Source organism: Marmota monax, unplaced genomic scaffold, assembly GCF_021218885.2.
Source record: "Marmota monax isolate L192 unplaced genomic scaffold, Marmota_monax_Labrador192_F-V1.1 WCK01_AAM20220418_F8-fsc00328, whole genome shotgun sequence".
NCBI lineage: Eukaryota > Metazoa > Chordata > Mammalia > Rodentia > Sciuridae > Marmota > Marmota monax.
Window position 1 is genome coordinate 528,821 of NW_026693470.1, and position 16,760 is coordinate 545,580.

A 16,760-nucleotide genomic window follows, 5' to 3' on the forward strand; every position below is an offset into this window, starting at 1 on the left:
GATTTCTTTGAGAGTAACTGGCTGCATTTCGCCTAGCTGTCTCTGTGCAAAATTCCTCATTGGCAACCTTCCATAACAAATACTGTCCTCCATTTAGCACAGATTTACACATGTTAGCCCAATCTGCTGGTGTCATGTCCAAGTTGGTAATGGATTCGACCATGCTTACAGTGAAGGGTGCTTGTGGACCATAGGTTGTTACAGCCTCCTTTAATTGCTTCACTGTTTTGAAATCTAAAGCATGGTGAATTCGTTGCCCTCCTGCCTGCTCAAGTACAGGGCATGCTAATCTTTGAGGTCCTGCCTCAGGATTCCATCTATCAACTACTGGGGTTGAGGGCCACTCAGCTGTCTCTATAGATGGAGCTGTGGTTGAATTACGCCCTCTGGTGATAGAACGGAGTTAGTAGCAGCCTCCTGTTGTAGCTTCCCTCCTGATAGCTGTTTGTCCTCTAAGCTTTCTTCCTTTGAATTTTCTTCCTCTATCTGAATAGCCTGAGAGACCTTCTCTTTTGCTTGATCTAACATGTTTTCTACCATAGTCTGGACCTCTAACAATTTACTTAACACTCTTTCGGTTTGTTTTTCACTAATTTCTAATCTACTATAAAGATAACGCAACCCAATAAGATTACATAAAACAAAACCAAAACAGAATGAAACAAAAACGGAACAAAAAAATCGTTGTATCAATTTTCTCTTCCTCAGGGCCGAACAACTTCAAACCTTGAGCCAACCATTTTTCCCCGTTTGCCTGAGAAAGTTCTAGGGATAGGCAGCTTGAAACAAAAACAAAATAAATCAAAACAAGAAGACATTGTTTTTTGAAATGGTCACCCATTCTTTCACCTTCCCTCAGGGGCGAGCAATTTTACTTACCTCCGAGCTTCAGGCGTCCCCTGCATGGGCCACCAAATGCCAGTCTGGCTGGGCACAAAATCACGAGCCACTCAAGCAGGAACAAATTTTATTTCTGAAACTCCTGCCAATGCCACGCACACTCCCGGGAAATATGCCGGACCACACAAGCGGTGAACCACACACGCGGCGAACCACACACACGCAAGCCATCAATTGGCTTGGTGTCGTGGCATTTCTGTATCCTTCTCCCTTCTACTAGTGATGGTCTAAATTTGGGCACCAACAAAGGTGAGGCAAAGAACCTCACCCCCCCACTGGCACCAAGACCAAATTTGGGGGCCAACAGAGGTGAGGCAAAGAACCTCACCCCCCACTGGTGCATAGGCCTATCCACAAGTATGGCTGTATGCTGGACTGGTAGTCAGTGATGGGTATGATCCAATTGCAGTGGTACCAACCTAAGACAGGAGGCTGACGCCTAGAGGTCAGCTCATCCGATGACGGGTAAGGACCATATGTTGTATTGGACAACCTAACAGGCACGGTCCCTAAGCCACATTGCTTGTTGCTTAATTAAACAGAAGGGGGGAGATGCTGAGAGCCATAGCCATGTAGGAATGATGCATGGCATCTTTGTTTGAAAGGTGACGCCAGCAAGCCATGGAGATGATATGATTATGTTAAGATCTGCATTCAATTGGATATTAGACCCCTGCTGTTCACCTTGGCCTGCTACTTTGGAGCTCTAGTGGGACTCCCGGAGAGTTCCCATTGGTTGGGGAAGTGCAGTAGGAGGGATTTCCGGAGGAGGGAAGTTCCGGTTGGTGTAGTGTGGCCCAGGAGAACACCGCATGTGTGGTTCGGCATATTTCCCGGGAGCGTGCGTGGCATTGGCGGGAGTTTCAGAAATAAAGTTTGTTCCTGCTTGAGTGGCTCGTGATTTTGTGCCCAGCCAGACTGTGGCAACAGGGTATCCATACTACATTCTATCCACAATTTAGTTTCTTAGCAGCTATCTTATTTCAGATCCACTGCCATGGTATTGCTGTGCTTGTGTTCAAGTAACCCTTATACAGAGACCTAATTCTATGTCTGTCACAATGCCTACATCATTCACTCTTTAGGCCTTTTACCATGTAGGCATTTTATCATCTCAAAGCATCATAAAAAGGGTAAGTACAATACAGAAAGATATCTTGAGAGAGAGAAAGAGAGAGAGAAGATAACATTCATTTAACTTTTATTACAGTACATTGTTATAATTGGCCTATTTTATTATTGTTCTATTGTTTTTAATCTCTTTCTGTTCTTAATATATAATTTAAACTTTTAATAGATATCTGTGGATAGGGAAAAACATGATATATATAGAATTTTGTACTATCTGTGTCTTTAAGCATTCACTGGGCATCTTGTAATGTATTCCTTGAAAAACAAATGGGGACTTCTGTTTTCATCAGTTGAATGAACACGTGGACATGCTGCAGGAAGATGTAACATGAAAGGCAATGACCAATATCACAAATTAATATGATTTTAAGATTCGGCATTAATAAGGTCTGTATTGTGTACCTAAGAGAGCTGCCATAAAGAACTCGTTCAACATTGGGAATGAGAACATAATGGGCACAGCCTGTTCTGTATGATTCCTGTCCTTCTGTGTTCCTCTTCCCTCCCCCAGCCAACTCCCTGCCTGAAGAGGAAGAAAAAGCAACACAGAGCATCCAGAATTTTAAATGACTGGTAAGAAGTCTTCCTCTTCCTCATCTATACCTATGAAATGTTTGGAGGCCCAGTCTCTAGGACCACAAAATGCAAGACACATGACCTGAACTCAGAAATCAAATGGTTGGTCCTTCCACATATAGAGAACCCCACCTTTTACAGATATTCTGAATGTCTTAGAATTTTATATCTATGTGTCCCATCTGTCTTGTATAATCATTAGGAGTACCGAGTGAACGAATGTATGCCAGAGTGCTTCTTAGACTATAAAACTATAAACCATCAGTTGAGTAGCTTCAAGAATAGTAAAATGTTAAATATACTGATTTTGCTGTTTTTTAGAACTATAAGTACTACTACTGGTTATCTGTTTTCATAATAAGAATAATGAACAACTTCTTTCTACTTTAAGAAGTATATTAAATTATACATAAGAATATGGTAAAAATGACCTAGGTCCAGAAATTATTTCCAAAATCAGCAAGTCATATTAAAGATCAAACTATACAGCACCTAAGTGGTGTGAGGATTCATTGACCTACTAATAATAACTTACTAGATTGCATCATAATAAAATTAATGTTTTCACTCACAGTTATATATCATTCTATAATTAAAAATGTTTTTATTATTCTATTGGTAAAATAATACATAGTCACAAAGCTCAAATGATATGCAAATATCAATAGCAAAAGAAAATGATTCATAAATATCTTCTCTTTTATATATTTCAAAAATATTCTAAAAATAAGCAAATATAGGGGCTCGGTTGTGGCTCAGAGGTAGAGCGCTTGCCTAGCATGTGTGAGGTACTGGGTTCAATCCTCAACACCACATAAATATAAATAAAAAAAAGGTATTGTGTCCATCTACAACTAAAAAAATTTTTAAAAAATATTATCAATTATGCAAATCAAAAATTATGCAAACCTTCATCACCCATGAGGATTTTTTAATATTTTAAAATCTCATACATGTATTTATTTCAAAAGGCTATTACTATTGCAAAAAAGTATACATTTTTTGTTTATGATACATTTTCATCTATCATTTATTAGCTCTTTCAGGGAAAATGGATTGCCAGTGTGTATCCAAGAAGACCAATCTTTCTAGTTGAGCAATAACAACCAAAATGTTCATCAAATATTTCCAGTGGCTTTATAGAGCAACGAAGAAATATAGCAATGGGAAATGACATCAGGACCCATAGTGTTTTTTAGATGTTAGATGAAAGGAGCTAAAATAAAAGCTTAGTGCATATTGTTACCTTTTAGATTATTAACAGATGCAGACAGTATACTGATTTTGACTTTACACAGCAGCAACTCATCTGCATTGCCATAAGGAAATAGTCAATGAAGTTACTAATTTTAGATGCCAGCCTGTCAGCAAGAATGAAGTGGAAATCCAGGAATGTTCCAAGAAAAGGTAGAAAGATGTTAGGAGCAGTGAGCAAACTTGCAGGCAGAATTTATATGAATTATCGGTAACCCTAGATTTCAAAATTCCTTTGAGGCACACACCATGCTAGCCTCAGGAAGGAGGCTCAGGCAAAGGCTATTTCTGTTCGATATTGCCATCTAGTGGACAATGATCCACCTATTCTTTGGTGCATTTGCTTCAAAGAGAGATGTGCCCTGTTAACAAATGAACAGATGAATATTACCTAAGCTGACCTAACCTTTGAGTTTTAGTTTCCTTTGGACATTGAAATGTCTGCTTAGTGAAGTAAATGTGTTATCTTATCATCTTTGATCAGTCTTTAGGGAAAAAAGCAGCATATAAGCAGCATCTTCTTTTCTTTTCAAGAATTAAAAATGCATAAGGGTGTCTTAAGATTTCCACTGAGTTGCCATCAATAGTTACTTTTAAAAATTTATCTTCTTTCCTCCCTTTACATCTGTCTTTGCTACCCCCCCCCCCACAAAGTCTTTACCTGTTCTTTTGTGTAACCTAAGGCAAAAGAGTAGTTTTAGAACTTGGCTTCAAGCTTCTTAGCTGCAAAAGCAGTATAGTGGATCCTGACATCAGTAAAGTGGTCTAAGACCAGCAATAAAAAAGAAAAGACAAAAAATGAAAATATCTATTTTAATTGTTTTGAGGGACTTCTAATCTGTTTTCTACTGCATGATTCCACTTATATATGATAACTGAAATAGTCAAACTCATAGAAGCAGAGAGAGGATGGTTGTTAGAGCCTGCAGGGAGGGGAAAATGGGGGAGATGTTCAATGAATATAAAGTTTCAGTTATGCAAAACAAGTATGTTCTACATGACATCATGCCTGTAGTTACCAACACTGTGTACACCAAAAGTTCTAAGAGGGTAGATCTCCTATTGTGGTCTTACCACAATTAAAAAAAAAAGATAAGAAAGATTATGAAACAGAAAAAATAAAAAGGAAAGAAAGAAGAAGACTAGACAGAATCTAAAATGTCCCAGTACTTCTCATGAGTAGATATTGTTCTGTAAAACTTCTGTAACATAGATGTATATTTGTGGGTATTAGGGTATAATGTAAAGGGATTTTCATTCTGTTGGTCAAGGTCAAAAAAGTTCAAAAGCCATGTTCTATTTTTCTAAAAAAAATCAAACTAAAGCAAACTAAATACAATTTATTATATTTCTAGTCAATTATTTATAAACATGTTTTTATAACTCTTTCTAAAAACTTGTTTAAGATAGGACAAGGTAGTAAACAGGATAGAGTTAAAGGTACATAAATGATTAATTATATACTGCTTGCCCAATCTATTCTTTCTATTTGATTTAAAGATATTGTATGAATGATCTGGAATCATCAGAATCTTCATAATGATGAGGCATAGCCTTTGGAGCAGGAAAAATTTAGTTTTTAATTTTGATCCAGAAACTTGCTAGCTGATCCTTGGTGTCCGCTATGGTTTAAATGTCCCTCCACAATTCATGTCAAAATTAATTACCATTGTAGCCATATTGAGAGATGGGACTTTTAAGAGATGATTAGGTTATGAGAGCTCCCCTCCCAAATGGACTAGGACTGTCATCATAGGAATGGGTTAGTGATGGTGATAGTGGATTTGTTCTAGGCTCAACTCCCGCTTGCATCCCGCTCCAAATTTCATGTGCTCCCTTATCCTTCTGCTTTGTTTTGACACAGCATGAAGGCCCTCACCAACAGATAGCCCTTTGATCTTGGACTTCCAGCATCCAGAACTACAAGCCAACAGATTTCTTTTTTTTTTTTTTTTTAATTTTTAAAATTTGTTTACAGGTGGGCTGTGACTCAGAGGTAAAGTGCTTACCCATCATGTTTGAGGCAGTGGGTTCAATCCTCAACACCACATAAAAATAAAATAAAGATACTGTGTCCACCTATAACTAAAAAATAAATATTAAAAAATTTTGTTTTAATTGGTTACATATGACAGTAGAATGCACTGTAGATGTATTTTCTTTATAATTTACATATTCTTTGATATCCTGCTGTAGCAGCAGTGAATGGACTAAGACAACATCCTAATCTCAAAATGAAGCTAACAATTCTTTTTTGCTTGAAGTTGTTGTAAATGTGCCCATCATATGGTAGGTGCCCAGTTTAAGTAGCTATTAGAAATAGCTAGAGTCACCAATTTTCTGGCCCTTTTAAAAATAGTTCTTGTCTTCCTTTATTGCCCTAGATGTCTATGTCTTGGAATTGTAAATGTCCTTCAACAATTAAAGCCTAGAAGTGAGCCTGGCCCCCAGTAAGCCCCAGTTTCTTCTTCTTCAGCGCAATCTGACAAAAGCCTTAACTCTCCTCTCAATCTATTTACAACTATGTTTAATTTATCATAAATCTCATGGGAATTGTTTTCCTTATTTTTGTGCTGCATTATATATTTTACAGAGCACGTAGATTTCTGATGGGTTTCCTTCTCAAAGTGGGGCACCAACCTGGGTGATTGATATCCAAACACGATGACAGTGTTTTGTGTGAACAGAGCAGCACTTGGGGGAGGAGTGAGAGCCCTGTCTCCCTAGTGTTCCCTTCAGCCTGATCTCTCTTCTCTCTCTCTTTCTTCTTCTTCTTCCTTCCATCCTGGTTGATCAATGCCTTTCCCCTTAGTTTGTGTCTTGTTTTCAGAGTCACAGAAGATGGGGACCTATTAGATGCAAAATGGAATTGTTGGTGAGAACATGAGGAGGAGAAGAGAAATAAAGGAGGGAAAGGAAATTTTTTTGTACCATTCATAGTATATGAGGTGATTTTAGTTGGCAAACAGTTTAGGTGGCAAGAATTTACTAGAATAAATTGTTGAATTACATCGACACAGATGGACTCAATTCTCATAAGTATTTTTTTAGTTAAAATATATAAGCAGTGGACTCAAGCACTGATTTTAAAGATATATTATTTAGGGCAACATGAAAGTAAATTCAGTTTAAAGTTAAAAACTGATTTGATGTAAAGAAGAAATCCATAGTACAGATGGTACTCACCCATGACAAAAATTTTAACTACTGTGTATGAAATACTGATATATGAAAAGTACTGTTAATAGTACTGTAAGAATGTCCCACATCCTAGGCTAAAGGATGGTTCTCTTATGTGGAAGACTGTGAGCTCACAGATGACGCTTGAGAGAGAATGGGGAGAAGAGAATAAGGCTGGCCCAGCTGGCTACTGGGCAGACATGGATATCCCTGAATTTAGTTCTATTTCTGTTGTGCAAATAAGCTGAGAATTAGAAAATTACCCCCAGCTAGAAACTGACTTACTGGTGGGTCTACTTTTGGCTCAAGCTTTCAAACAGGAAGTATCAGCTGGTGTTGGAAGACTCTATGCAAGGTAGATGCATTCCCCAAGAGTGGCACCTGCTACTGTGGTCACCAGGCCCCACCATGAATGGGCCAGCTGAATAGTGTAAGTGTACTAAAAAGGAGATGAGATTTATTTGAGGAAAAAAAACAACCTGAATGGGTTGGTGATGAATATTTTGAGCAAACTGAAAAGGAAAAGAGACAAAGGAAAGGGCAGCTTCTTTTTTTCCAGGAAGCCAGGGCCATAGAAACTTCTGGATTAGAGTCAATGTACAGGGGAAGGAAAAAATATCCAAGCCAATTCAACGCAAGGTTAATTTGAATCCAAGGAGAGGAATCTTTGGGACTAGGTAGGGAAGGCCCAGCAACAAGGGCAGAATCTTTCAGGATTTGCTGTCCTCAAGTGGCTGCTGAGAAACAAATGAAGCTTGGTCTTGAGTCAGAGGTCTGATGGGGTAGAAAGGAAGTATGCACAGGAAGGCAGCTTCTGAAAGTTGTTGGGACTCTGAGAACTGTGCTCATCAATAATGTCAACTTGAATCATCCTGGGGCCTAATCTAGCTTTATCAGCGTTCTAGTCAAATAAAATTGGGTAGGAGTCACCCTAGAATAAAACCTAGAGAACTAGAAAAGAAGAATCTAAAATCATGATCCTACTACTGCTATGGTTTGACTGCAGTTGTCCCCATGAAAACTCAAGGGCAGGCCTGGTCTCCAATTAACAGTATGGAGAAGTCAAGGATCCTCAAGAGGGATTGTTCACCCCCCTGCCCTTGGGAGTGAATTCTCACTGACAGGACCGGATTTGTCATCATGAAAGTAGGTCGTTGTAACGCAAGTTAGCAAGTCTGTTACCTCACCTTGGTCTCTGTTGCACATGTGTTCTTCTGCATGCTCTGCTTTCCATTTTTCTTCATGAGTTGAATCTTTTTGAGGCCCACAGTAGAAGCTGAACAGGTGCTGGTACATGCTCTTAGAGCTCCAGAACTGTGAATTAAATAAAACTCTTTCCTTTGTAAGGCATCTAGCCTCATGCATTTTGTTACAGCAACACAAAATGGACTAAGAAAATTACCTTTCCTCATAGACAAGGACCAAATATTGCTAATGTTCTACATCTCAACAATTTCTATTATTTTTTTTAAAACAGCTGCAGTTTTTCTCAAGGAATAACAACTATTTTGTTACTCCTTGTCAACTTCCCTGACCAGTGTCTCAGTGGCTAGAGATTGGCACTAAAAGACTGTTTAAGAACAAATAATTATTCCATCATTTAACATTCAGGTCATTTCAGATGAGTCATCTACCCTCTCTGAGCCTGAAGATTTTGCATTTGTACCTACCTCATGGCAGTGTTATGAAGTTCAAGTGACAGAGTATGTAGAACACTGGGTCAGTTGTTATTTTTATAAGCCTTAAGGGGATTTTTGTTTATAAGTTTTACTTTCCATGGGCTTGGGGGTAAAAGAAAGGAGGCAAAAGAATGAGAGGTAGCAATGAAGAGGAACATAGACAAAGCTTCCATGGTCTTTGGAAAAAGAAACTCATGTGGTTATCTCTTGGTACCTATGGAAGACTAATTCCAGGACCTTTGCAGATATCAAGATTTGAGGATACTCAAGTCCTTTATATAAAATGGCAGAGCATTTGCATAAAACCTGAATATTTATCCTTCCATATACTTTAAATCATTTCTAGATTACTTATAATGCTTAATGCAATGTAAATGCTATATAAATGATTGTTATATTTTTTAGGGAACAGTGACCAGGAAAATGTCTGTGCATGTTCAAGATAGATGCAATTTTTTCCCAGGTATTTTCTATTCCTGGTTGGTTGAATCCTGGATGTGAAACTCCCTGACATAGAAGGACAATTGTATTTGGCACCGAGGATTAAGTTACCTATGTGACATAAATTCCACTCTCTAAACACCACCACCACCTTCCAAAACCAACCAACCAACCAACCAGCCGACTAAACAAACCCACAACTTCTAGGAGTGGAAGAAGAAATGAAGAAGAAAATGAAGAGCAAGGAGGAAGATACTGAGGAGCAAACTGCAGGAACAAACTGATTTTGTAGCCTTGGTATATAGGAAAAGACTCTATTTTGATGACTTACTTGCATATATATTGTCCCAGAAGGGAAAAAATATAGAGAGTAAATGAAGAAATCAGAGATAGCTATGCAGATCATGCCAAGGAGAAATATGTGCAAATGGAATGATATTCTATTAAAAAATATAGACTTGAAAGAGGTATGTGGCCTGTGCCTTTGAAAACATCAGGGAAAAATGTATACATGTTCATAAAATTTTAATTGTAGTGACACATGCTTCTACATTAAGAATAATTAGAAGAAATTTGGCATAATTAAAATAAAAAATTCAGTAACTTTTAAAACTTAAATTTATATAAAAAGTAAAAAAGAACAGTATGAAATAATTTTAAATTATTTTTTAAAAACTACATGGGAGAATTGTTTTTATTGATTCCCATGAAATTACTATGTGTGTATATTTTACTGGGGATGGAACCCAAGGCCTTTTCTTTGTAAAAAAAAAAAAAAAGTACTTGATCACTGATCTCCCACTGAATTATATCTCTAGCTCTTTTTATTTTATTTCAAATAAAATAAAATGCTCAGTTGCGCCTTAACTTGCAATCCTCCTGCTGCATCCTCCTGAGTAGCTAAGATTATAGGCATGTGCCAACAGCCCTGGAAATACTATTAAGAAAATTTTCCTTCATTTTACTATTAACTATAAAGGATATATACATATCCTATATAGTTTAACAGTATATATATATATATATATATATATATATATATATATATATATATAGACACACACACACACAATAACAATTAAAAAAAAATTACCATAACTCCTTAGGTGGGATAAGATACTGGGTTCAGCAAATTGAAGTATGCAGGATGTCAGAAGGTATTGTAGTTTGGATCTGGAATGTCTCCCACAATCCTGTCTTAAAGCTTTGGTACATAGTCCATGGCACTATTCGGGAGGTAGGGCCTAGTGGAAGGAAGTGAGGTCACTGGGAGCATGCCTCTGAAGTGAATAGTGTGGCTCTGGCCCCTTTCTGTCCCTCTCTCCATTCTTCCTGGCTTCCATGAAGTGAAGGGGTTTCCTCCACAGTGTACTTCTATCATGATGTTCTGCCCCATCTGTGATGCATTCAGAAGCAACAGGATCAAACAACCATGAACTGAAACATTTTTTTTCCTTTGGTACCAGGGATTTTTTGTTACCCAGTGGTGCTTAACCACTAAGCCACATCTCCAGTCCTTATTATTTTTTGTTTTGAGAGAAGGTCTTTCTACGTTGCATAGGTCTTCTGTAAGTAGCTGAGACTGGTCTTGAACTTGTGATCCTCCTGCCTTAGCCTCTTGAGTTGCGGGATTATAGGCATGTACCATCATGCTCAGCTGACTGATACATTTGAAACTGAGCCAAGATAAATGTTTTTTTTTTCTTTTACATTGTTTTTCAAAGGTATTTTGTCAAAGTGATGGAAAGCTGACTTACACAAAAGAACTTCCTTGAAAGTCCTTATTTTTAAAAGAATTCTCATCTGGCTCTCCCTAGTGTAGCCCTCCTTTATAATCCTGTAATACTTTGTACTTCTCCAAATGTACCACTTACAAACTGTGTTATAAGAACCTATTGATTTGTCTTTCTGTCTTAGACTGTAAACAGGAAAGGTAATAGATAAATATCTGTTGAATTAATTAATTCAGCAATAATTTATTGGATACTGTATTAGTCTGTTTTCACATTGCTATAAAAATACCTGAATGTAGATAAATAAATTTATTTAGCTCACAGTTTTAGAGAATTAAGAGCATGGTACTAATATTTGCTCAGTTGTATGAAGGCCCTGTTGGCAGTGTCCCGTGGCAGATGGCCTCATGGTATGAGGATTTGTGAGAGGGAGAAGTCACATGGTGAGAAAGGAAGTCAGAAAGTATGGAGGAACCAATATTTTTCTTAATAACAACCTACTCTGGCAGGAACATACTGCAAAAGACCAGCACTAACCTCTTAAGGGCAGTGTCCTCAGGGACCTAATTACCTTGCACTAAACTCCACCTCTTAAAGGTTCCATTACCTCTTAAAATCCAAATGTTAGTAGATCCTAGTGTATGGCAGCCACTTTCTAGGTATTGGGAATATAGTAATGCACATAATCACAAAAAGAATCCCTCACATCATGAAGTGTTCTAGTCAGAGGAGAATAACAAAGAAATGAACATTTGTAGTATGTCAAATAGGGGTAAATATAGGGATAAAAGTAATGCAGAAAAGGGGTGGAGAGTGCTGGGGCAGGAGACCTGAAGGAGAAGCAGAAGTTGGTCCTGTGAACATCCAAAAGAGGAGCACCCAGCAGAAGGAGTCACAGTGCAAATGCCTTGGGCCGGGTGTACATAGAACTAGAGAGGGGAGGCAGTTGAGAAGAGATCAGAGATGGAAGTTGGCTTGCAGATGTAAAGGAGACTGTAGCTCACTATGAGAATTTGGCCTTTTATACTGAATGAGTTAAAAGGCAATGGGAGGTTTTGAGCAGAGAAGTGATATTATCTGGCTTTCTATTTAAAAGGATCTTGTTGGTTGCTGAATTGAGAATGGGTGTGAGAAGGTAAAGATGGGCAGCAAAACAGTTCCACACTCTTGTAATAATCCAGGCAAGAAATGACAGTGTCTTCTGAATTCACTTGGCGGATTGAGGGGGCTGTGAACTTGGAGAGAAAAAGAGGAATCAAGAGTGATTCCAAGATAGTTGTTCTGAACAGCTGGAAAGATGGCACTGTCTTCTCTGTGACAGAGGAACTGTAGGAGGAGAAGCTGGTGAAGAAGACTAGAAGTTTCACTTTGGACTTAATAAGTTTGTTGCTTATTAGACATATTTTTCTTATTTGTATAGAGTTCCCTATCCAATTTGGAGAATACGTATTGTTTCTTTTTTCAATATTACAATCTAACAGGAACTGAGCACTTACATAACAGATCAGTAGGAACTGAAATAGTGGAAGGGCTGGGGAAGAGGATTTTGAGTGGTTTTGTTTAAACATAGGATACCACATCTATCCCATTATCTATTTTGCTTCATCAGCTAATGGTGTATTTTAAGCAGTCTTCAACAGCCAGTATTGGTTGTTAGTAATCAGTGTTTTAGACCCTTGGTTTCAGGTAATTTCTGAAAGGAAAAATTTGGGATTATAAAAAGTTCATGGGCCCTGTTGGAAGATGTAGTCTGCCATTGACCCTGAACATCTCTGCATATTCTTGCAGAGTGTGCAGATTATAAAACTAATCTGTCTCCTAAACCTGAACAGTTTCTCTAGTTAGTCACTTAGTCAATTAAATAGATCACAGTTGAGAGAGATTAACTTATTTGTTGTTTGCTTTTGTGCTTGCCTCTGAACCTTGGGTTCCTCTTTTGTAATGTGACCCATTGTGTACACTAGTGTTTCCTAGGATCATCACTCCATCTGTGTGTTATATAGAAGCAAGGAAACTCTTTCAAATATTTGATGTTATTTGTTGTGCCAATAGTAACAAAGTCCTTTGTCTCTAACCCAAGAGACTTGTGTCTTCTGTCAGCATCAGTGAAACAGTAACAGTATACAATGGTTAAAGTTTCAGATCATTGACAGGCCTCTACTCTCTCAAAGGAGTTGTCTAAAGCCACATTCTGGGACTGAGAAGTAGCTTGTAGCAAAATATAAAGGGATCAGGCAGATGCTCCAGGGTCCAGCTAGAAAGGACCCCACTTCCACTTGGGGACTTTGCCTCTGAATGAAGTACTTTGCCTCTGAATGAAGTATCTTGATGGGGCAAGATAGGAAAAGATCAGATAGAGTTGTACGGATTAGGCTAATTTCCAATTCATGGAAATTCCTTTACTCAACATACATGGTAAACGTGAGTCCTTCTCACATGATGCTTCTCACATGTTCTGTGAGGGAGTGAACTAATAAGTTAAGGAAGCATTTGCACTGTAGAGTTTTGAGTATTTCCTATAGGTAGTACTTTTAGAGTAAAGGTAAAGATGATGGCAACTAAAACAAAAGAAATCCTAGACGACTTTTGCCTGTGGATGGACAGATAGCGATCCCACAAAAAAAAAAAAAAAAAAAAGCAGGGACTTTTATTTTAACAAAGAGAATCCATTTGCCATTTACTTTTACGAATTTTTGATTAACTAGGACTGGATTGATGAGCACTCCTTATTTACACTCATCACTACTGAGTCCACTTTCCTTGGCTGTGGAGCTGAGGGAACCAGCTACCAACACCCTGAAGGTATTGAGGGGATGTATGGAGACACAGAAGAGTTGTTTATTATCTAAGGGAACACCAAAAGAGAACATCACTTCAGTAAGCATTAACCTTTTAAAAATGTGTGTTACTATTATGGTTTGGATATAAAGTATCCCCCAAACGTTGCTGTGGTAATGCAGGAATGTTCAGGGGTGAAATGCTTAGGTTACGAGAGCCATAAACTAATCAATAGATTCATCCACTTTAGGGATTAATAATATGAAAGGACTACTGTACTGGATGGTAACTGTAGGCAGGTAGGATATGGATGGAGAAGATAGGAGTGTACCCTTAGGGATTGCATCTTCTCCCCCAAATCTTCCTTCTATCTCTTTGCTTCTAGATGCCATGAGTTGAGCAGTTTTTCTCTGCCATGATCTTCCACCATGATGTTCTTCCTCACCTTGGGCCCAGAGCAACAAAATCAATCAGGGAACCCATGAGCCAAAATTAACCCATGAGAACCCCATGGCTCTGAACCCATGAGCCAAAATGAACATTTCCTCTTCTAAATTGTTCTTGTCAGATATTTTGGTCAGTGGCAAAAAATCCAACTGATATAATTACTAATTTAGTAAGACACTAAATTCATAAACTATTACAAATCTATTACTTACACTATGTAAGTAATCTTCTTTCTAATGGAATTCATATTTCTGAGGGGATATTAATGACCAAAAAGGAAGGAATTGTGTAATGGTGATTGTCTGGAACCATCAATACAAAAAGCACAGATTAATCAATATTGCAGAAGTAGGGTCAAATGATATTTGGTGAAATTTCATTTACCCTCCAGTGAGAGTTCCTTGGTAGTTTACCCAATGTCCCCTTTGGTTTCTCCAGTCAAAATCTATTCTTAGATGATGGAGGAAAGGATTTGAATGGCACAATATGACAAATCATACTTAAATAAACGAATATTGATATATTCTTTGCTTACTTTTTTTCCTCTAAAAACATAGAAAATACTTAAGTCTAATACTTCTTTAATCTGTCTGAACTGTGTTGCCATCTCAAGTAGGAAAAGATATAAAAGCAGAAATATGGTGAAATTCAAAGATGCCTCAGAAGCCACTTTGGAAATTCTGTACTCGTATACACATGCAGCACTTTTATTTTACAGAATGGGTTGGCTGAATAAAATGAATCTTATCTTCCCCCATATGAAATAGTCTGCCTCATCTTAATTTGCAAAATTTCTCATTACTCCTTTTACTCATTATTCTGTGTTTCCTTAAAAGCACAAGCATGATATCTCTAACTGAAATCTATATCATTCTCTTCCAAATTAGATGCTAATTATTTCCATCCTCTTGCTCTCATGTCATACATGAAATACACTCAATTCAAACAGTCTCTGAATCAGGGCTCCAGCAGAAGGATTGGTAACTTAATGAAAGTTTCCACTTCATTTAAAAGCTGAAAATCACTAGTACAAATGTGTATTATTTCTACAGCAGTGATTTTGTGGATAATCACTATTTGCTTGAATCTAAAGACAGGGAGATAATTACATTCTTCTCTGGGGAATGGTCTGTTGAGAAAAAACACTTTTTGGTTTTGTTGCTGAGAAGCTGCATTAGGCTTAGAAAGGAAAGAAATGATGCTTCTCACATGTTCTGTGAGGGAGAGAACTAATGAGTTAAGGAAGCATTTGCACTGTAGAGTTTTGAGTATTTCCTTTAGGTTCTGAGTCTTGTCTGTGGGCTTTAGACTTTCCCAGGTTCCAATTGGGAGTAACCCAGCAGGCCTATTTTTCAGAGTATCAAAATCCCAGAGCATCAATCATCCATCAGTAGGGCCCTGTTAGTACTGTGTCTACCACTAGACATAGAATCTTCCAAATCCAGTCACATGTGGCTATTTAGCTCTCACAAGATGACTAGTTTGAACTGAGATGTGTTGTAAATGTAAAATACAGTCGTACTCCCTTCCTCATGGTTTCACTTTCTGCTGTTTTAGTTACCCATGGCCAGTTGCTATCTGAAAATATTCATAAGTTTATTATGACTAAGTTTATACATATTATGTGCTATTCTATGTGATGAAATCTCATGCCATCAGCCCCCTTGGCCAAGACTAGAATCATATTTTTGTCCCGGGTATTCATGCTGTATATGTTACTTATCCATTAACCCTTCAGTAGACATCTCGTTATATAAATCAACTGCTGTGATATCCCAGAGTTTTGTTCAAATTGCTTTTTTAAGTTTTTTTTTTTTTTTTTTTTTTTTTGTAGTGGGGATTAAAGCCAGAGATACTTAACCACTGAGCCACATCCCCAACCCTTTTTAAAAATATTTTATTTAGAGAGAGTTATTTAGGGCCTTGCTGAGTTATTTAGGGCCTCGCTAAATTGCTGAGGCTGGCATTGAACTCAAAATCCTCCTGCCTGGGATTGCAGGCATGCACCACCATACCCTTCTGTAATAGCTTATCATTATATAACAATGCCTACATCATTGACCTCAGTTTATCTCGTTATGTAGACAGCATATCATCTTATATCATCACAAGAAGTAGAAAGGATAAATATAGTGCAATATGATATTGATGAAGGGAGGAAAAGAAAGAGATGGAGAAAGAGTGATTATATTCATTCAACTTTTATTAGAGTATATTATTATAATTATTCTATTTTGTTATTATTGTTAATCTCCATGCCTAATTTATAAATGAAATTTTATCATAGTTATATATGTATAGGAAAAAACATAGTAAATGCAGGGTTTGCTACTATCTCAGGTTTCAGGTAACCAGTGAGGGATGGAGATAGATATATATATATATCCATATATATTCAGGTGTCCAATAAGGATCTTGATATATATATACATACATATATACCATGGATAAGGGGGACTACTGTACCTGTTGGATTTTGAAGTCTTAGTTTTATTTATATATATATATATATATATATATATATATATATATATATATACACACACACACACACACACAAACACAGACACACACAATTTTTATATCAAGTATAGATTGAAAGGGTAATATTTTTAATATATTGGGTTAAATAAATTACTAT

General features: G+C 37.4%; 1 long non-coding RNA gene across 4 annotated transcripts in view; it reads left to right on the top strand.

The window, feature by feature from the left end:
- Positions 1-10,028, top strand: part of LOC124101677 (uncharacterized) — a 33,478-nt gene extending 23,450 nt beyond the window's left edge. For 2 of the 4 annotated variants that reach the window (XR_006854686.2, XR_009228052.1), the window contains exons 2-3: positions 2,543-2,604; positions 9,126-10,028. This is a non-coding gene — a long non-coding RNA (uncharacterized LOC124101677). The remainder of the gene's footprint in view (positions 1-2,542; positions 2,605-9,125) is intronic. The other 2 variants (XR_009228053.1, XR_009228054.1) reach the window with 1 other exon arrangement.
- The last annotated feature ends 6,732 nt before the right edge of the window (positions 10,029-16,760 follow it).